The 21,669-nt window shown below is 45.4% G+C and overlaps 1 protein-coding gene across 1 annotated transcript in view; it reads left to right on the top strand.

Moving 5' to 3' along the window:
* Positions 1-995: 995 nt before the first annotated feature.
* The window catches only part of FRY (FRY microtubule binding protein), a 512,138-nt gene continuing 491,464 nt past the window's right edge, over positions 996-21,669 (top strand). The window contains exon 1 of the mRNA XM_062194404.1: positions 996-1,085. The gene's annotated coding sequence lies outside the window, so the exon portion shown is untranslated. The remainder of the gene's footprint in view (positions 1,086-21,669) is intronic.

The raw sequence follows: 21,669 nt of genomic DNA, 5'->3' as shown, positions 1-21,669 counted from the left end.
GAGATACAATTCACACACCGTAAAGTCCACTCCGAGGAGGTACAATTCAGTGGGCCTTAGACTATTCTGTAGTGTGCAGCCATCACCACTAACAAGTTGCAGAACATTCTCACGGCCCTGAAAAAGAAAATCCTACCCATTAGCCAGCTCCTCTCTCATCCTCCCCAGGAACCACCCACCTACTTTCTGTCTCCATAGATTTCTAACTAGTTTCTTGCTACGCAGGACACACGGCCTCACGTATTAGAATGCAATCTCTTCGCATGAGCAGAAAGAAAATCTGAGAGCGCTCTGATTCAGCAGGGAAGTACGGAATCAATCTCCAATTAGCTTCCATGACCTTGGACAGGTTGTTCAACTGGATTTAGTTTCTTCATGAGATACAGAAGTTTCAGAGGTGTGCAAGGGCACCTTCAGGTTCAAAAACAAGCACAAACAAAACCCCCAAACACCATCACCACCACCACCAAAACCCTTCTGGCTGTAATTCCCGCACCGCACCCTCAGTAGCCTGTCCCGAGCTTTCGTAATAACTGCCGATATATAAATAGGATTTCACACCGCAGCTGCTGCTTGCGGTGGCCACTTCCCTCCCCGGGAAGGGCCCTACACAACACGTTTGCTCTTTTCTCTTCGGTCGTCTATGTATTTCTGGGCTGGCAAAGACAGGGCAAACTGCAGCGCCCAGGAGCGCAGGCTCGGCGCGCCGGTGCCCGCAGGAAGCCGCGCCCAGCCCGGGACCCCGCCCTGCGCGGCGCCCCTGGAGAGGCCCGCCCGGGAGGGCCGCGCGCCGAGCGGGGGGCGTGGCCAGGGGCGCCCGCAGCCAATCCGGGCGGCGGCGCGTCCCGGGGGTCCGCGGCTCGCCCGGCGCGCAGGGGGCGGGGCTGCGCTTGACAGTGGCTGTCGCCGGGCAGCGGAGCCCGGGCGCAGCGATCCGAGCGCAGCGCGGGGAGCGCGGGCGGCCGCGGCGACACCGGGTCCCCACGGCTCGGGCTCTGAGCGCAGCCCAGGCACCTCCGGTGACGGCGGCGCCCGGACGATGCTGCGGGTACCCTCCGGCGCCGGTGTCCTGGCTTCTTCCTAAGGTACCCAGCCCGGCTCGCCCCCCGGTCCCGGGGAATCGCCGCGCGACGCGGACGGCTTTGTGAAGCGCGGGGCTCCGCGGCCCCGGGGGTGTGGGCGGTGTGCGGTGGGTGGGGCGGCGCGGGGCTGCGCTGTCTGGGCTGCTTTCCCTGCGAGGAAGCGGGTGGGGGCGGAGGGCGGCGGGGGGCGGGGAGGGCAGTCTCCGGCAGCAGCTGACGGCATCCCCAGGCTGCATCCTCCTCCTGCCTCCATGTGGTTTGAAAGAGGTTTTGTTGAGGGAGAAAGTTTGGTGCCCTCAGTAAGGGCACACGGGAACCCGTGCCACTTTCTGCCCTGAGCAGCACTGCTAACCTAGCAGCTTCCTTGGTGGGAACCCTTGTTGGGGAGGGGCTCCCTGGAGACAGCATGCAGAGCCCGCACTTGCGGCTTTTGCTTGAGAACAGCGCAGCAGGCATGCAATGGCCTTGATCTGTCCCGGTGGGAAGGACCCTACCAACTCAGCGCTCTAAGAGCTTCGACAATTGGAACCGACCTTTCCCTGTAATTAAAGAGCCCCAAACCCCAACGCGTCCAAGGCACCGGTGATTACTTCTGTCCATTCTTCCTGTTGTCTAATTGCCCCGGGGCTTTCGGTCCACCTTCTCTGAGAACGCACACCTGCACCTAAGTGCGTGGCAGTTGGGGGCCACCTGGAAGGGTGACGGGGCCTGGAACAGGGATGCCCAACACCCTGTTGGGGGATGAGCCAGATGGAGATTGCTTTCCAAAACTTCCACTAAGGCAGACACAGAATGATTAGAGTTAGAACTGAGTTTTACACAAGACTGAGGGAGCAGGCTGTTATCATAAAGTAGCTCAAGGTAGAGGCAGTAACCCTTATCACGGCTTTTGACTTAGCAGACCCGCGAGGACTGTGTGTTCAATTCTGTTTTTAAAATCTCCTGTTTCTGAAAGGCAGAATCATAGAGAGATCTTGCTGCTGGTTCACTCCCCAAATGCCCACAGCAGCCAGGGGCCAGAAAGGCCAAAGCCTCCCATGGGCATGACAGGGACCCAAGTAATTGAGCTATCACCTGCTGCCTCCTACGGTGCATCTCAGCAGGAAGCTGGAATCTAAAACGGAGCCAGAGGTTGAACTCAGGTACTCTTTCATGGGATGTGGGCAACTCAAGTGGTGTCTTAACCATGGTGCCGAACATCCACTCCTGAGGTCTATTAAATTCTAATATATTGGTACTTTTCTGATCACAGATGTGAATTTTCAGATTTTATTTTTCCTTATGAGGACATATTCTTGCCTCACAACAACTTCATAAAACCTTCCAGAACCCCCCCCCCCCTTGGCCAAAGGCATCATGTTCTGAGCCCATATGACTTACCCTCACAGCTGGCCACATTAGCAGGTGCCTTACATATACTGTTACTTTAATTCTCACAGTCACTCTAATTTCTGCTCCAATTTTAGAATTGAAAGAGTAAGTAATAGAGCTGAGGTTTGAATCTGCACCTGTTTGCCTGTCTGTGCTCTTGTCCTTGCTCTATGCTGTCTTGTAGCCCTACTTGAGAGAGAGGCCTTTTGAATATACACTGGAAAATCCATATACTGTCTCTCCGCCTTGTGCATCAGACTCTTTTATAGAGTATCTTCTCCCTCTGGGAACCTGCACTGTGTTCATATGCACCTGAGAGGCCAGACAAGGCCTCCGCAGCCTCCTGCCACCTCATTTCCAGCTTAGAAATCAGATGGAACTCTCCACACAGGCCAGTTGCCCTCACTCCTTCAGCTAAGCTCGTGCTGGAAGACAGGTAAGTAGCATTTAAGGAGCAATCTGCCCTCTCTGCCATCCAGGTCTATTTCAGCTCTGTGCACCCCACAGGCTGGCAGCAGCACATACCCAGCAGTGTTCACACTGGCACTTGCATGCTCCTGTACCAACTGTCAGAGGATTCCTGACATGAGCTGGCCTACTTAAAAGCGGAGACTGAAATGAAGTCAGTGATATTAGATCAGGGAATTCCTGAATTCACTCCTGTTCACCAGAAAGGAAATTCACTTAGGGTCCTGGGAACAGGCACCAGGTCTTCAGAGTGGGAAACGCCACATACATGATGCTGTCCGTTGTCAAGACTGTAGAAATACGTGTTCATCACGTAGAAAGCCCCTAGCCTATTCCTGATTGCGTTGTTCGCTTTTGCATCAAGGCAGCTGTCCCTTGACTAAACACTGTGGAACACTGGTGTTACAGATATGACACACTGAGTGCTGTAGCTGTGCTTAAAAATCTCTAATCTGCAGCCATTGTTTATCATTTCTCTTTCCTGGGGTGTGTGTGTGTGTTCTCTTTGTTAGTATGGCTTTCAACTCTCTCTGGTTCCAAACGATTTGCTTAGCATTATGCTTAAAAAGAAATCAATGCATTTTTTGAGCTGTGACCAAATGCTGCCTAGAAACGTACCCTTACAGTTGGTGTTTTATTCCTGTTACTGTGGTGCTAAGCATCTTAAAGTCCTGTATGCATGCTTTGGGATAGCAAATGGACCTTCTGCTCCATCCTGTGTAGCAGTCTTCACTTGAGCTTAGCCCACAGCCCCAGAAACGACCCCCTGTTTTCTCTGAACTGTTAAAATCTGGAGCAGCACCAATTAAAGTTGAGAAAGTGGAACATGAGGTTTGCTCATTGCCATGCTGTTTCTCCAGAATGGAGCATATGCCAAAAATGTGCTTCTGAAATAGGAGGAAATAGAATATGTTAAATGATGAGTGATCTGCAAAACTATATCATATTATCAAATTGGGACATTTTGCCTGAAGTTGTGCATGTACAAATACTTCAGTAACTAGAAACTGTCTAGAACCAACAAACTTCCACTCTGCATTTTTCAAACTTCTGATTGACTAGCAAGCCATCTTGTTTTTCATACGTCATCAAATCTGAAATGCCATCAGTTGTAATATGCAGCATTATTTGTATGCTGCAGGAGAAAGGAGAAATAGTGCCAACTTTTCATGACATACCTCTTTAACCCTGGTCTTCCATGACACAGCATGAACAGGTCACACTGCTGTCCTTGCTTCCATCAATGTTGGTAGGTTTCTGGGTGTTTTGTTTTGTTTTGTTTTGTTTGCAGGTTGTTTTAGTAGCACTGCTTGGGATGTGATGAGCAATCTATTTTCATGAGTCTCAGTAACAAACTACCACACAGCTTCATCAATTTGTGTCTTTCTTCAGTCTGGTAAAGCTTTTGAATCTTGCTTTGCAAGATATAATGGAAATATAAAACAAAGATAATTCTTATGCCCCAGTGCTCTGCTTGGTACCTTTGTGCATACATAGCAACAACTCCTTACAGTGCCAAGTCATAGTGTAATCTTTTTGAAAACCATTTAAATGGCGATTAAGCAGAACATTTGCAGTGCCAACAGTGTTCATAACTCAGTAGAAATGAAAACAAAATGAGTAGCTGTGACCAAGTTTATGCACAAGCAAGGACATGGCAACTGTGTCTTGACTGCTGCCAAGTGGTCAGCAGTTTTCTGTTCAGGTGGAGTATCACTTTTCCAGAACACCTTGGGCCAGCAGGTCTCAGATCTTGGAGCTTTTTGGGTTTTGGAATATGTGATAGACTCTATCAAGTGAGCATCTGCAGTCTGAAAAGCTGAAATCTGAAATGCTCTAGATTCTGGAACATTTCAGCGCTCAACAAGTTTTTGGATCTGGGAGCATGTCAGGGTTTGGATTTTTAGATTAGGGATGATGAAATTTTCTATTTATATTATGACACATCCTGAGTTCAGGGATGTTAAAATGTGTGTATGTCAGGGGGGACCGTTACCAATGCAGTATGCTGACCTGTGCCCACTGAGTATCACAGATCACAGTCCTGACCTGCCTACCTTTGTGCATGTGTTCATCCATCTGTCCGTGCAAACTGCCATTCCTGTGTTGGACGCCAGGCTCAAGGAGGGAAGGACTTTTCCTGTCTTGTTCTTTATGCAAGCACTCAGGGCAGTGTGTGACATGGTAAATCTGCTCAGCAGGTTTCTATAGAAGGAGTAAATGGGTATCCTCCCGTGGAAGGCATGGGACACCTTGTGGAGCTTACCACCTCCGGCTCGTTAGGCGTATGTTTCTCAAATCATGACATTGACAAGGATGCTAAACAATCAACGTTAACTCCTTGATTTATAGAACTATTCAAAATCTGTGATGCTGTTACAAAACTAGTTTGCAGTGAAAGAAATTCCATGGTAGCGTTTTTTGATCTTTGATCTCCAAAGGAATTTATATTGACTTGTGTCTTAATTCTTCTGTATGATCCTAAAGCATTAGTTGCTTGAACTCTATGCTTAATCCAGTTTCTTGAACTTGTCCTGTTGTATACCTAATTCATGGCAGCATCAATGGGAAACACCTTTTCCTTCAGAAGAGCATCCTAAACAGAAACTGAGAGCTTGTGACCTTGGCTGGATAGGAAAACACCCCAAAGGCAGGATGGCACTTGAAAAAAATGCATATGGTGGAAAAATTCAGAGTCAGGGATTTCAGAGTCAACATCTTTTAATTCCATTTCCCACAAATGTTTTTGAGGTATCCTCATGTCTACTTAAGGACTTTGCTTTATAGTCCAGTATTTTTTAAAAAGTTATTTATTTTAAAGTCTAGAATGGGAGGGAGGTGGAAGGGAGGAAGGGAGGAAGGGAGGGAGGGAGGGAGGGAGGGAGGGAAGGAAGGAAGGAAGGAAGGAAGGAAGGAAGGAAGAAAGGAAGGAAGGAGAGAGAGATCTTCCATCCACTGGCTCACTCCCCAAATTGCAGCAAAGGCCAGTGCTGGGCCAGGTCAAAGCCAGGGACTTCAACCAGGTCTCCCATGTGGATGGCAGGGACCCAAACACTTGGGACTATCTTCTGCTGCTTTCCCAGGCCATTAGCAGAAAGCTGAATCAGAAATGGAGCGGCCCAGCACATGAACTAGTCCCATATGTGGTGTGAAGACCATCTTTATATTTTGACCTTGAGTAGCCCACTATATATGGTTAGGACATATACTGTTGAAATTGGGACAGTGACAGGAATGCTAAACATTACAGAGAAAAAGACAAGAAAGAAACCTTGCTGGGCATGACAGCTTCCATCTGTCAGTGCCTCTGCTTCCTAGCTGCTACCTGGCCGGGCAGAATGCACCTCTCCAGCAAGGACAGGAAGCTAAATGCAGATGCCAGCTGAAGGCATAGCAGGGAGACCAGGTTTGCAGCCAGCTCCGAAGCAGTCCCAAGGATCAGAAACGAACTAGCGCTGCCCAGATAGCCCTGCAGTCTCTGAGTGCAACAGTTGGGTCTGCAGAGACACACCTGGCATCCAGTCTAGTGCAGCATGGGGCTTCTGAGTACATAGCTGACATATGAGGTCACTTGTGGGCTTCTGAGATGCATCCCGTCCACCCAGGGGAGGACAAATGATGTGGGCAGAGGGCCCTTACTGCCCATCTCCAAGTGCCGGTGAAGTAATGCGTGCCAGGAGTCGTGAAGAGACATGGTGAATAGGCCAGAGCTGGCTGGCTGCTGCAGTAGAAATAATTATTCATTAAATCTTTTCAGTTATATGTCGCAGGAACTCACTTGAGCCAGACAAGATGATATGAATGACAACACCGCAAATTTTAAAAACTTGTTTACTGAATACAGAGAGTGGTATGAAAGAACCAAAATAATCTTACCTGCTAATTCTGTAATTAGGTTAGGACGTTTTAGTGCTACTCAGGATTTGTTTTAACCAGGTGTGGTAAGAAATACAGACACAGAAATGACTGTCATGAAATAAGTTTATTATACTCAATAGTGTGCCAGTTGCAAGAGGCATGGCACACCATGCAGAGGGGACACAGAGCAGCAGCAAGGTCATTCGGAGGCAAAGGGGATGAGGGTGATGTGGGCAAGAGCCTTGATTGTGCTTTCTGCAGAGGAGGGACAGGTGAAGCAGGTTTCGGATTGGCTACTTGGTATAACTTCAGCAGACAGAGGATACAGGGCTGGCCCCCATTGTCTGTTACCTGGCCCTGGGTATGGAAGGGGAGCACTGTGCCCAGAGCCTGATCAAGGAGGTGGTGAGTGTGTACTGCCAATGGTTCAGTTTGCATGAGGGTGAACTTCTCTGGTAAGTCCTTCACCATCTCCAGGCATTGGCTAATCCTGGGGGAATCGGTCTTTCCAAGAGCAGCAATGCCTCAAGCTATCAAAACATCAGAATACAGAAAATAAAACTCATGGTTAATACAAAGGGATTTTAAAAAAATGGTTGGTTAATGAATTAAGCCGTGTACACATTGAGTATTTAGCCAAAAGTGCACAAACGCCTGGCTGAGGGTCTGACACATGGTACTTATTCAGTAAACATTAATTAAGTCTGAGTCATGGTGCCAGATGGTCTGAGCATGCTAACATAGTCCTTGATGGGTACCATAGTCAGGTGTGCAGTGTTTATTTTGAGAAAAAGAGAAAAGGAGAAACAGTACTGTACACAAAAGATCCCCCAGATGCAGGGTGAACCACCCAGGATGAAAAGGAGAAAAAACACTCATATCTTTTAACATATTAGTGAGCCTTAAGCAAATACATACTTAGCTGGGAGATCTTGAAATCTATAAGATAATTATATACTCAAGATAGTTCCTTATTCACTGTGGATTTAGGATATCAGTAAAAATCAGGCAGCATGAAAGTCACATGTAACTTTTTTTTTTTGAAGATTTATTTTATTTATTTGAAAGAGTTGCAGAGAGAGGTAGAGACAGAGAGGTCTTCTATCCACTGGTTCACTCCCCAAATGGCTGCAGTGGCCGGAGCTGAGCTGATGCAGAGCCAGGAGCTTCTTCCATGTCTCCCATGTGGGTGCAGGGATCCAAGTCCTTGGGCCATCCTTAGCTGCTTTCCCAGGTGCATTAGCAAGGAACTGGATCAGAAGCAGAGCAGCCGGGACTTGAACCGCTATCCACGTGGAATGTTGGTGCCTCAGGCCTGGGCTTTTAACCTGCTGTGCCACAGCATTGGCCCCACATGGAACTTTTAAAAGGGTTATGTCTCAGGGTCACATTCGAGATGCAGGGTGAATTGTGTGTTACAATTTTTGTGTTCTGGAGGAGGGTTCTAAGTGTGGAGTTATTCAAGAGAGTGTGAGACATTCTTTTCTCTTCAAGACATATCTGTGTTAATCAGATGATGTAAACCAATGGTACTGGGAAGGGTTACATGAAAGCATTGAACAGCAACCATGGGGATGACAAGCCTAGCACCGAATGTTTAATATGCCCCTGCGTTAACACTAATGGAGGGTGGCAATGAATGGGAAGGACATGGGGTTAGATTGAGGCCATTACTTACAGTGATAAATGGCAGAAGTGCATGAAGGTGGGAGTGTTCAGCTCAGAGCTAAGTGAATTAAATGGCTTGATGCTTTGGTCAGCCTCATTCTTGTTTGGTTAATGATTATAGCACCTTTAAAGTCCTGCGGCATTTCTTTAGCATCTTAACCTTGCATGTTAAGAAATAATAAAGAACACACATGCAGGAGGTCAGTCTGATGATCTAAGACGGGTAATTCCTTGACAGTGAAAGTGCTGAGATGGCCCTCTGCCTAGGTGCTTCCACCGCGTGACAGTGCACACTGTCTCCTTTGCGTTAGCTGTGTTGGTGGAAATTGTGTCTTCCCAGGAGCACAGCTGCTCCCCCATCATGCTTCCGTCCTGACATCATCACTCATTCACTGAAGTGGCAGTGTCAGCCTGCACTGGCCAGTGCAAGCACAGCTGGACAGTACTCGGGTTAATCTGCCCTAGTGATGTGTAGCTTTTAACCTAATATGTGGTTTTCACCCTCGGCTTCTGTGGCCTTGGAACTTCTGATGTTATACACAATTAGGACTATTCAAAGGTGATAGTACACAAAAGTGACACCTAAGTCTTTTGCTTCCTAGAGTCTTCTTTATGTTTGGCGTTTAAAGTGAGGCCTCATAAGGGAGGTGGCAGGTAGGGTGGGGACAGGCTTGCTGGAGCTGTTCTTTTTGTTGTCATTAAAGATTTATTTTATTCATTTGAAAGGTAGAATTGTAGAGAGAGGGGAAGAGAGAGATCTTCTATCTGCTGATTCACTTCTGATGGCTGCAGTGGTTAAGGCTGGGACAGTCCAAAGTCAGAAGCCAGGAACACAGAAACTCTATTGAGGTCTGCCCTGTGGGGAGCAGGGGACCAGGTACTTGAGCCATCTCCAGCTGCTTTCCAGGTGCATTAGCAGGGAGCTGGTTTGGAAGTGGAGCAGCCAGGGCTCAAACTAGTGCTCCGTTATGGAATGCTGGCTTCGCAAGCAATGGTTTAACCCCCAGTGCCACAGTGCTGGCACCTACTGATCTTTTCATTGATTGTACTAGTAAATGAAAATAACAGTAACTATCCTTCAGCCACTACTAAAACAGGTAAATGAAGGGTTTTTATGAAGAAACCACTTGAGGCATAATTACGTAGACTGGTGGTGTGTCACATCAGAGTAAGCTACTGCCTGTGAAATTCACAGATCATATGAGTGCAGGTTTGAATCCTGACTGCTCCACTTTTAATCAAGCTCCCTACTAATGTGCCTGGAAATGCTTGGGCCCCTGCCATCCATGTGGGAGACCTGGGTGGAGTTCCTGGCTCCTGGTTTCAGGCTGGCCCAGTCTGGCTGTTGTGACCATTTGAGGAGTGAACTAACGGATAGAAGATCGCTTTCTATGTCTCTTCCTCTCTCTCTGTAACTCTGCCTTTCAAATAAATAAGTAAATATTTTTTTAAAATTTTAAAGCCATAGTTACATATCAGAATTTTATTCTCTTTGGTATCTTTCAAAATAGTAGAAACAAATTCAAACTAAGATTTTGGTTTGGACAATCACTGACACTGTAGTATATTGGACAGTGTTTCTTCCCTGGTTATATCTCTTTTAAATATAGTTTTCTAGGCTGGTGCCACGGCTCAATAGGCTAACCCTCCGCCTGCGGCGCTGGCACCCCGGGTTCTAGTCCCGGTTGGGGCGCTGGATTCTGTCCCGGTCGCTCCTCTTCCTGTCCAGCTCTCTGCTGTGGCCCGGGAGTGCAGTGGAGGATGGCCCAAGTGCTTGGGCCCTGTACCCGCATGGGAGACCAGGAGAAGCACTTGGCTCCTGGCTTCGGATCAGCACAGTGCACTGCCACAGCGGCCATTGAGGGGGGTGAACCAATGGTAAAAGGAACACCTTTCTCTCTGTCTCTCTCTCTCTCACTGTCCACTCCGCCTGTCAAATATATATATATATATATATATATATATATATATAGTTTTCTAAAACAATATGGGAGGAACTGAATCTTCTTTCCAATCCCCAAGAAATGTTCACTTCAGCCTTGTTTTTTCTTCTGTGGGAGCTGGAAAGAGAAAGAATCTCTGAGAATACGGCCTAGAAATGGAGAACAACTTTCCTGATCATCAGAATGATTGGAACACAGGCTGGGAGGTGTCTGGAACCAAGACGATGTTTATATGTTTGGCTCTCTATATCTCCATGTTTCATGCTCACAGTTTCAACCAAGCTTATATATGAAATATTTGGGAAAACACTTTCTGTAGAAAACATGTGTAGAGTTTTTCCTTGTTATTCCCCCATCAATGCAGTAGCACCCATTTACATTGCATTTACATTGTGTTAGGTATCCAAGAAATCTAGAAATGATTTAATGTGTACAGGAAGACAGCATGGTTTACATGCAGATACTGTGTCATTCATAGGAGAGACCTGTGCATCCCTGATTTTGGCATCCTCGGGGTGTTCTGAACCAGTCTCACAGGGATGCTGAGGAGTGGCTGGACCGAGCATGTGTTTGGAATGGAAAGACCTTTGACTCACTGTCCTGGAGTTGCTGTCTCCTCAACCACAGAATAGAAGGCTGAATGGTTGACTTCACACCAAGGCCTTTACAATTCTCCCTTTACATCCTCTAATCCTAACAACGGCCTTCCTGGCAGATCCCATTAGTGTCTCTATTTTATGGATTAGAACATTGAAGAACAAAGAGGTTAAGTATTTTTGCCAAAGTCACCCTGTTTGCCAGTGCAGAATCTGGGAGAGGACCCCAGATATATGCATGGAAGCCCTCCATCCTGCTCCCGTGGTGTGTGCTCACATGTCTCCGCCTGAGGTTCCATCATATCCACTGGGCAAGTTTGTCCAGTTTGTGAAATAATCTGTACCAAGTAGCCCACTGCTGGTGCAGCTTTGATGGCTGCTTTTGGAAATGGCCGTAATGTAAAGGTCTAGTGAAAATCTAGTGAATCTCCCATGGCTATGGAAGTCACCCTTCCCAACCTGTTCACCATCACACACTGCAGAGCTTCCTTACTGGCCTCCAGAAGTCCAGCCTAGACCAGGCCCCAGCCTCTCTCCTTGGCAGGGGTGACTGGATGAGTGGAAAGCAGAGATGAGAAAGGGAGGACATTGAAAGGGAGGGAGTTCAACAGCTTTATTCTCTGCAGGAGGGCACACCCACTCAGCAGAACAGTGGAATAAAAGCTAGCAAAAGTGGAACCCAAGAGGTTTCCACTCAACATGCTGGTGCCAAGAGTGGAAAAACTGTCATCTTTGTTTACTATCCTTTGAGCCTTGGGTAGCTGTATCTTTTCAAGTGAGAAGAAATCATACACAGCCTCTGGTTTACTATTGAAGTAGTGATTAAACAGAAAGGTTCCAAGATCTTAAGTAGTTAAGTAGATCTTGAACATTCTTGCAAAGAGACTGTAGCCAATGAAGCCTACATTGTATCTCCTTGTTCTTTCCTTAAAAAGATCCCGGAGCAGCCACTTAGGAGTTTTTAGAAATGGATTGTTAGATTGCTCTTTTAGTCTCAGAGAGTGTGTGACATCTGATTGACACATTTTAAAATGCATTTTAATGTACATCAAATACATTTTAATATAAATACATTTTTAAATATATTTTTATCCCACTTCCTAAATATAATCACTACTTCATTTAAAAATATTCCTAGATGTCTTTTTTTTATAGGACCATCACATACCATACACAAGACTTTTCACAGAACATGGAATCATTTCCTACCCTTCTGTAAGCTGCGTGTCTATTTCTCACCTTTCCATGACAGGAAATCCTCACGTAGGCTTTCAGGCACTGGAGTCCTCAGACCTTGGTTCCTGTGTTGTAGGCACTAGGAAGGCTCAGGGCCAGGGACTTTATCCATCTCTACATAAGACATGCTCCCTGCCTCATGGCATTTCCAAGGATCCCCAACTTGGTTTCACTTGCTAAGGGAGAGCTGTACATCGGGACTGCTGCCTCTGCCCAGTATTCCTGCTCCCATGTTTTCGTGCTCAACGCGGGTCCTAGGAGCTTCCCTCGTGGTTCTTGCATAGAAGTATTGCTTTGTATCTCAAATAGATGAATGTCAGGAGACACACAACCCTTCCAAGTAGCCTCTTAAAACCAAGCCCATCTGTCGAAGAAACCTGCCATTCAGAATGCTCATGCCTTCTCCATCTCATAATGTCTACAGCTGGCTCTCAAAGATAATTGGAGCTACAGGAATTAACCAAATTTCATGATAGTGTAAGTCTCCCCCCGCCCAGTCTTTATATTGGAGTTACAAATGGGCTGATTAGAGTTTCTCTTATTTTCAAAACCTAATGAGCAATGAGGTGGCCAAGTGTAGTTGCCAGAGACACAAGCAGAACCAGCTTGCCCTGAGTCCCTCAGGCTCCAAAACCTCCAGTGAGTGCCCTGTGTGTGGAAAGTACTAAGCAAGATGGGATTTCTTCTTTTTGCTTTTTAAAAACTTTTAGTAGTTTTAACTGACATAAAAATTATACAAATTTATGAAGTATGGTATTATATATAAATATATTCAGACATTGTTCCTTTTTGATTCTTGATTTTTTATTTTTTTGACAGGCAGAGTTAGACAGTGAGAGAGAGAGAGAGAGAGAGAGAGAGAGAGAGAGAGAGAGAAAGGTCTTCCTTTTTTGGTTGGTTCATCCCCCAAGTAGCCGCGCTGTGTCGATCCGAAGCCAGGAGCCAGGTGCTTCCCCTGGTCTCCCATAGGGGTGCAGGGCCCAAGGACCTGGGCCATCCTTTACTGCACTCCCGGGCCACAGCAGAGAGCTGGACTGGAAGAGGAGCAACTGGGACAGAACCGGTGCCCCAACTGGACTAGAACCCGGTGTGCCGGCGCCGCAGGCGGAGGATTAGCCTAGTGAGTTGCGGCACCGGCCCTTCTTGATTCTTTATCCAAATATTTCACCAGTGAACGCTTCTATGGTTTGAATATGGTTTGGGGTGTCCCCAAAGGCCCATACATTAAAGACCTGTCCCCAGAGTCTTGTCAATGGTAAATGATTACAGGTGGAAACTTCATCCAATTATGATGTCTGAAGGTGGGGCATTTGGAGAGTGATTGGACTGGCTGAGGTTGTTCACATGGGGCTCCTGTGATGGAATTGGCAGCTTTATAAGGAGAGACCACAGAGACAGAGGTACTGATGGGGACTGTGCTGCCCGTGTCTCTGCTTCCTGGCCTGACCTGTGAGCCTTGCTCTGCATGCAGGCTCTTCCATTGTCATCCTCTGGCCTCACCAGACCTGGGACCGCGAGCCTTCACACCCCTGAGCCAAAATCAAATTCCTTCCTTCCTAAGTGACTTCTTTCAGGCATTTGGTAGGGTAATGAAAAACTAATACAAATAAATACTTGTATATTGATTTTTGCTACCTAGGTTCTCCAAGAGCTCATCAAAAGCTCTTCAAAAATGTTCCAACTAATTGATGTTAACAAGAAAAAGACATGTCAAAGGAAATAGCATTTATTTGGGAAACAAAGAATTGCTTGTAGTTCAGATAATCTGAATCAAGGCAACTCTGAATAGTGGCCAGTACAGCAAACAGAGGAGAGATTTTATATACATATACATACACGTATAGTATATATGTGTATATATAGTATGTATATATGTATATGTACATGGGAGACTTCTACAGTAGTTTTTGCAGGCAGTTCGTTGGCTTTGCAGAAATCCTAAATTGCTAGCCTGTTCTGACTGGTTAGTTAATTAAAGTAATCTCAGCTGAGAGAAGGCTGGTGGATACTGACTTCAATTGTTTATCTGAGTCTGTTGGAACAGTCTGTGGTTTAAGCTCTAGCAGGTGCAAGTGCAGTCCTCCCCATCTCCTGATTCCGCTTTCGGAAGTCTTATTGTTTGTTATGTCACTCTCTTTTGCAGTCTTTTTGTTCTTACACTACCATGACCTTTTATTTCTTTCATCTGCCTCCATTATACCTCCAACATCCTGCAAAAAAATCTATATACACGCACGAGCATAATGTGTCTATTATAAATACACGCACATACATGGTTTTAAGTGAATCAGAGTCACTGTTCTCTAGCCTCAATATTGTTACTCTCAGACCTTCCCCCACTGTGGCACTGAGCCTTGAATTTAGTGGCCACCAAGTGTGCCTGAGGCTGGCTGACCTCCTTTCCCTCTGAGCAGCAAAGGGCAGCTGCCCTGTCTCTACCCATCCTTCCCTTTCCACATTTAAAGTCTGGGTAGCCAGAATTTTTATTATTATTATTTTTTTACATTTCCATTTCTCTTCTTCCCTGTCCTTTTTCTTTCTGTACTCTGCCTTCTCCTGTCCATCCAGTGAGGACATAGAAGTATCTCAAAGAATAGCCTTTAAGACGATAGCGTTTTCTGAAACCATCACAGCTATTAACGTTTCCTGAAACAGCACTGCCGCTTTAAAGGACTGCAACAGGAGTTGCTAGGTGCTTTGCTTTCAGGGGATCCTTGTAGATCATTTGACCTCGGGTTACGTCATCGATGCTAAAGAGGGCCACTCTGGTTAGTTGCTGTAGAGCACTTATTCCTGTGGACACTCTCCCCGTCTTTGCCGGATAAGTGGCTGAGTCTGCCACAGCAGTGGTGATTCGGGCCCGTGGGGCCGCTCCAGCCCATTTGAATAAGCTATCAATAACATTAAAAGCCTTCCCAGACGCAAATGTTTGCCAGCACTTACAGGCTAGTGCAAATTGGAGGAATGCCCTTTTGCTGTTTTCAGATTTTCCTCAGTGTTTGTTAAACAGTCCGGGTATTTATGAAAAATGTCAGTTGGACACAAACACATTATCACTCTGCACTTTTAATTGTAGAACTTGGTTTCACGTTGGATTGTGTCCCTTGCACCAGAAAGGAATACGAGAAGCATTGTAAGAGATTATATGTGAATTACCTCTAGTCAGTAGAAAACAGTTGGAGCTGGCTCAGCCTCCTGAGCTTCCAGCCAGGGCCAAGTGCAGGCAATTGGTGATTGGCAGGCGTAGGGGGCAGGAGCCCGGGTCTCTGCTCTTCTCTCATCCACCACCCAGCAGACCGCCTCAGGAACACTGACCCAGCAAGGGGCTGCTGCCAGCTGGACCCTAGACTCGAAAACAAGAAAGGAAAGCTAGCAAGGGACTGGAGAGAAATGACCACAGCACTATTGACTTCATCTGGTTCCTAGTTGAGATTCAGGACAGCAGAGATTTTTCCCTTGAAATCTGCATGAAACACAAGCAAAAATGTATGGCCCTTTTTCTTTTTTTTCTTTCCCCTTATTTCTCTCTCTGTCTCAAAATCTACAGTCTTGATCAGGGAGCCAAAGGAACCCACTCCAGAAAGGCGCTGAAGAACCGCAGTTTTAGTTTTCTCCTCTCTTTCTCTCTTTTTTTTGACAGGCAGAGTTAGAGAGAGAGAGAGAGAGACAGAGAGAAAGGTCTTCCTTGTGTTGGTTCACTCCCCTAATGGCTGCAATGGCTGGAGCTGTGCTGATCCGAAGCCAGGAGCCAGGAGCTTCCTCCTGGTCTCCCATGCGGGAGCAGGGCCCAAGGACTTGGGCCATCCTCCACTGCACTCCTGGGCCACAGCAGAGAGCTGGACTGGAAGAGGAGCAAGTGGGACAGAATCTGGTGCCCCAACCGGGACTAGAACCTGGGGTTCTGGCGCCGCAGGCGGAGGAGTAGCCTAGTGAGCCACTGCGCTGGCCTAATTTCCTCCTCTTTAAAATGTCCTCTTTGTTGACTGTGAGCAGCAAGTTGCTGCTGGAAGGGAATAAGCTGGAACTGCCTTCCCAAGCTCCCAAGTTCAGATATGAGGCAGGGGGAGATTCTAGGGAACTTATTTTGCTTTATCTGTTCAGCTAAATTCTCTTCTGCCAACCTTCCAAACGGTCCAGCCCAATCTGCTCATGGGTTTTATCTGTGAACTTGGGTAGTTGCAGGATTTCCTGACTGGAGAAACCTTGCAAAGCAGCCTCCATCTTCCAGCAGACGTTAGGTAAGAGGATGTGTGTTCCTGGAAGGAAGAGAGTATCTCTGAGGATTAACCAAGGAAAGCAGAAGAAAGTGATGAATGGCTTCTGTTAATCTCATTACTATGTTAATCTGGTTGTCTTATAGTTAATCCTAAACTTTAAGGCATAAGTGCCAAATAAATCCCTCTGTTTGCAAACCGAGGGCTTTCTTTGGGATCAGCAGCAGCTTAGAGTACTGCTTGGAGGGCTTATCCTCCCCTTAATTTTTTCTGAGAGATGTACCACTTTTCTTATTTTTGGTGTATAACAAATGACTTCACAAGTACAATAAAGCCTCATTTATTCACCATCATAGGGGAACATGTTCTAAATATGCTAGTTTTCAGATGGCCTAAGCACGCACTTTCTGGAATGAAGACAGAGAGCGCTGAAGTAGCCTCCCTTCTGTGGAGGGCTCTGGCCATCTGGGAAACGCGGAGATGTGCCTTCTGGGCCACCTGCTTCTGTGTGCAGAGTGCAAGCTCGGTTGCCCCAGATGTGTGGGCTTTATTCTAATTTTAGTAGACTTCTTAACTCCACAGATTGTCATGGTTACTTTTCATACCTGCCGCAGTATTCCCTAACACACAGCTGTTGCCGACAGTTTCCTCCTTCAACTCCTCTCTTGTGCTCTAAGGAATGCTTTTAAAAATGTCTACAGTTTTTAAAATAATAAGAGAATGAAGACTGACATTTGATTCAGATAGGGTTGGTTGTTGGTTTTAATTTTCAAAATGAGTTTAAGCCAAAGAAAAGCTTGTAGTTCATCATAAGGAAATTGGCTTATTCCATTATCCATTTAGAACTTTGAATCCCTTAGAAATGATAATACAACTCAAAATGCTTCCATTGCCTTGGCAACTCATGACAAGAGCCTAGGGTGATTACTGACGCCATAGACAGGAGTGTCAATTTGTTAAGTCAACAACAGGAGTCACTGTGCACTTACTCCTCATGTAGGAGCTCTGTCCTTAATGTGTTGTACAATGTGAATTAATGCTATACCTAGTACTCAAACAGTATTTTACACTTTGTGTTTTGGTGGGGGTGCAAACTGTTGAAATCTTTACTTAATTTATACTAAATTGATCTTCTGTATATAAAAATAATTGAAAATGAATCTTGATGCGAATGGAATGGGAGAGGGAGCAGGAGATGGGAGGGTTGCGGGTGGGAGGGAAGTTATGGGGGGGAAAAGCCATTGTAATCCATAAGCTGTACTTAGGAAATTTATATTTATTAAATAAAAGTTCAAGAAAAGAAAAAAAAAAGAAATGATAATACAAAGTCATTGAGGTCAGTCTACAAAGTGTACCTTGTCTAAAACTCTTGGCTTCACCTAATTTGTGTATTATACATTGGAAATAACACAAGTAACAACTGACTGTGCTATTAATAAGAGCTTAAAAAGATATAACTGGGAGTTTTGAAGAGCTCATATCACTATGCATGAAAATGCAACTTTTTCTAAGCAGAGAGATATTTACTTCTATTTATAGTTACCTCTCCTAGATACCCAGCACTGGCCATGAACTACGTGACTTGAGGACTGCGTGTGTGTCTGTTGGTGTGAATCCCAACAGAAATTGTCTTTCCCGGTACATGCTTCACAATCTGAAACCATCAATTTTATTTATTTTCAATGAGTTAACTTTTTCATAGAATGGTGATAATGCTTTTATATTTTATTATACACCTTAGAGTAATGATTTTATGTTCTTTTTAGCATTTTAATTAGGCATGTTTTAGCTTGTGAAATAGTAGATGACTACGATTTTTTTCCCCAAGATTTATTTCTTTATTGGAAAAGCAAAGTAACAGAGAGGCAGAGACAGAGAGAGAGAGAGGTCTTCCATCTGCTGGTTCACTCCCCAAATGGCTGCACCAGCCAGAGCTGGGCTAAAGCCAGGAGCCAGGAGCCAGGAGCTTCTTCTGGGTCTCTCACAAGGGTGCAGGGGCCCAAGGACTTGGGCCATCTTCTACTGTTTCCTAGGCCACAGCAGAGAGTTGGATCAGAAGTGGAGCAGCTGGGACTCGAACCAGTGCCTTTATGGGATGCTGGCACTTCAGGCGGCAGCTTTACCTGTTATAGCACAGTGCCAGCCCCAGTGACTGCCATTGCTTGCTTAAAACTACTATACAGTTGTGGTAGCAGTGGCTACAAATTGGGTAACTAGATGTTCTTCAGTTAGAGGACAACGTGTTCTAGAAAACATGTTCTATATCAAACTCTGGTTACTGCCGCTACTTCCACTCTTCTTGTACTTTTCTCCTTTTCAGTTCCAGATTAGAGTTCCTCATAGATTTTTAAGTCTTATTTTTTTATCTTCATGAACACAAGTCAACTGGAAATAAGATAGTCGTTCCACAACACTGATTACTCTGAAGGTTTAAACCAGATAGTTCAAGTCCCCAAACTATTTGGGACCGGAAATACTTAGTTTGCCTTTTCTACTAATAAAATTCACAGGATAATTATAGATCATTCCTTTCCCATTTTAGGTTTGTTTATAAAATAACTTGTTTTGTTTTCCTATGCAGTGCTCAGTCCATTTGATTGGGCCATGAGAATGTGTAAGCATCCAGTAGCTTGTAACTTTACTTTCCCTGGAGTTTGCCTAAATAACACTTCTCCCTGCCTCCTTGACCCCACATGAACATGCTATGGGACTTGTTGGACCCAGCTGGACCCAGCTTGATGGGTGAGGGGAGGCAGATCTTCCAGCACAAGCATTTGATGTGGAGGCCGACTTTGAAGGCAGTTGAGCTGTGTGGATGTCACGCACTGGAGATAAACCTAGATTTTCTCCTGACTTCCCACCTTCTCTAGAGTCTGACCTTGGCATTGGTGAGGTCAAGTGAACAGCAATGGAGAGGGAGGAGAGCACACTGCTAAGCAGTGGAACCAGAGCAAAAAGTCTCCTGACCTTTGCTCTTGAGCTTGATAACTGATCTTAACCCCAGCATCTTGAATAGGACCTGGCACATAGTGGGTGCTGTGTTTTCTCATGCTTAGAGTGGAGATTGTTGAAAGGTTAAAAGAGAATCTATACAGCACATAGTAGGATCTTGTTTTTAAAATAAGCTCAGAAGTTCATAGCTAGTTCAGCTATCTCTCATCTGAGACCATTTGGTCTCAGCCTGGAATGGTGATGGAAGGGAGTGGAGGTCCCAGCTTTGGTATTTTTAAGTCATCTCTGAACTCCCATGAACACTTTCAAGCATCTTGGATCTGAGTGTTTTTATTCAGAAAAATGTTGAAAGCAACAGTATAGATTCCAATGATAGAGTTGGATCATGTAGCAGGTTCCCTGGGGGCTGGGAAGGGAGGGGGGTTCCTCCTTGTCTATCCCACTCCCCTAAGGCAGGGAAGCCCACTTACACATCTGGGTGAAAAATCTCTCTAGCACTTGAGAGCAGCTGACTGACGTGTGGATGCATTGCCAGGCACAGCTTCCCCTGGGCAAGCAAGCCTGTTTTCCCTTGGGGCACTGAATGGAAAACCATGAGGCTCTGGTTGTCACAGTGCCACTTAGCTAGTGGAGGGGACCATCTAGGCAAGCCATTAGATGAAGTAGAAAATCAATAGGTTAGCATAGCCACAACAGGGCAAGAGTTCCGTGAATGTTCAGTGCCATTGTCATTAGGAAGTAGCACGTAGAGGATGCCACGTTCTCTGTGGCACTCATGGAGGGGGGTGATCATTTCATCATCAAACGTGACTTTTGGTGATAAATCTTAATGAGATCTGAGTGAACAAGAAATGAACTTCAAGGGATGATTTTGGGTGTGTGTGTGTGTGTGTGCCTAAGTGGCATCCGAATGATTCTGAAAATTACCCAAGACACTGTAATCAGTTGCCCTGTGCTGGCTTATCAATACTGGGCTGTGTATCGTGTTTCTGCATCTCTGATTTGATTATTTGGAAACATGAATCGTTAAACTGAAAGACATCCACATTTTGTGTCTTAATAGGGGAAAAAGGAGAGATTAATGACACATCACTTTAGGAAATGGTCTGACTTGACTTAACCCAGGAAATGGTCTCTTCTCACTAACTTTTGCATTCCAAGACCCATACAGCCAGCCCTGCCTGGGAGACTCTATAATTAGAAATAAAATACTTAAATCTGGGACTAGGAAAAAATGTCAGACTCATTTTCCTCACTCCCACACGAGCTAGATTTGTTTGCTTTATTGTCTTCTTGTTCAATGAAACAAATTTATTTAAGTATGAGCAGAGAAAAATAAAACCAAGTGATTCACACAATTTCCCATTTGGGATGTATTCTGCTTTTATGTTAATTCTTCTTGTCTGGGGACATAAGCACAGGAATGGTTCTCTTGTGTTGTTTACATAGTAGTTTTTTAGCCCACAGAAGTGAGTTATATTTTGAGCCCATATGACACATAAATGCTTCTGCCCAGAATGTCTGGAAGGAAGATACTCAGTGTGATTTCCTGTGCATAAAAATGTGTCTTAAAACACTCAAAATGTATGGAATGCAAGGCCTCAGTAGTGCTGTGAAATTGTTTTTGTGTTTAGGTCACCCTTCCGCCCTAAAGTATTCAGGAATTAACTGCTGCAAAATAGCATACTGATTACTAAAAGTAATTTTAAAAGCCCATAGCCTCATAATCTCTTCTATATCATTGTTGTAAGACACTTCCCCTAAGCAGACTGTGGCCTGCTGCTTGGACTTGATAGTACCATATTATACACAGCTGCTTTCTAAGACTTTGCAATGGATTCAAGACAACGTCTGTGCTGATTTATAATTCTAGAAAAGTCATTTTGGACCTCAAAGTGCCATTCAGAACCTACACCCACTCTAAAGTCCTCTCACTTCTCTAGTGCACACACCAAGTAGCCCCAGAATCTAGCTGGGACTAGGAGACAGGTGTATGCTATTCCCTAAGGGAGGCAGGAGCTGATACTAGAAAAGTAAAAGCAAAACTCCAGCCACTGAATTGCTCAAAACCACTGAAAAGAAGGTGAGCATGTGAGAATCATGAAAAAATGGGATAGAAAATTGCCCAATTGTGTGCGGTTTAAAGTTGTTCTTAGGAATGGATTTAAGTAGGATTTAAGGCTGAAAATGGGCAACCTCTTCACAAAAATCTGCATAATTATTAAATCAACAACAGGAGTCACTGTGCACTTGCTCCCCATGTAGGATCTCTGTCCTTAAT

This window comes from Lepus europaeus, chromosome 6 (assembly GCF_033115175.1).
Source record: "Lepus europaeus isolate LE1 chromosome 6, mLepTim1.pri, whole genome shotgun sequence".
NCBI lineage: Eukaryota > Metazoa > Chordata > Mammalia > Lagomorpha > Leporidae > Lepus > Lepus europaeus.
This window is presented reverse-complemented; position numbering and strand designations above follow the sequence as displayed.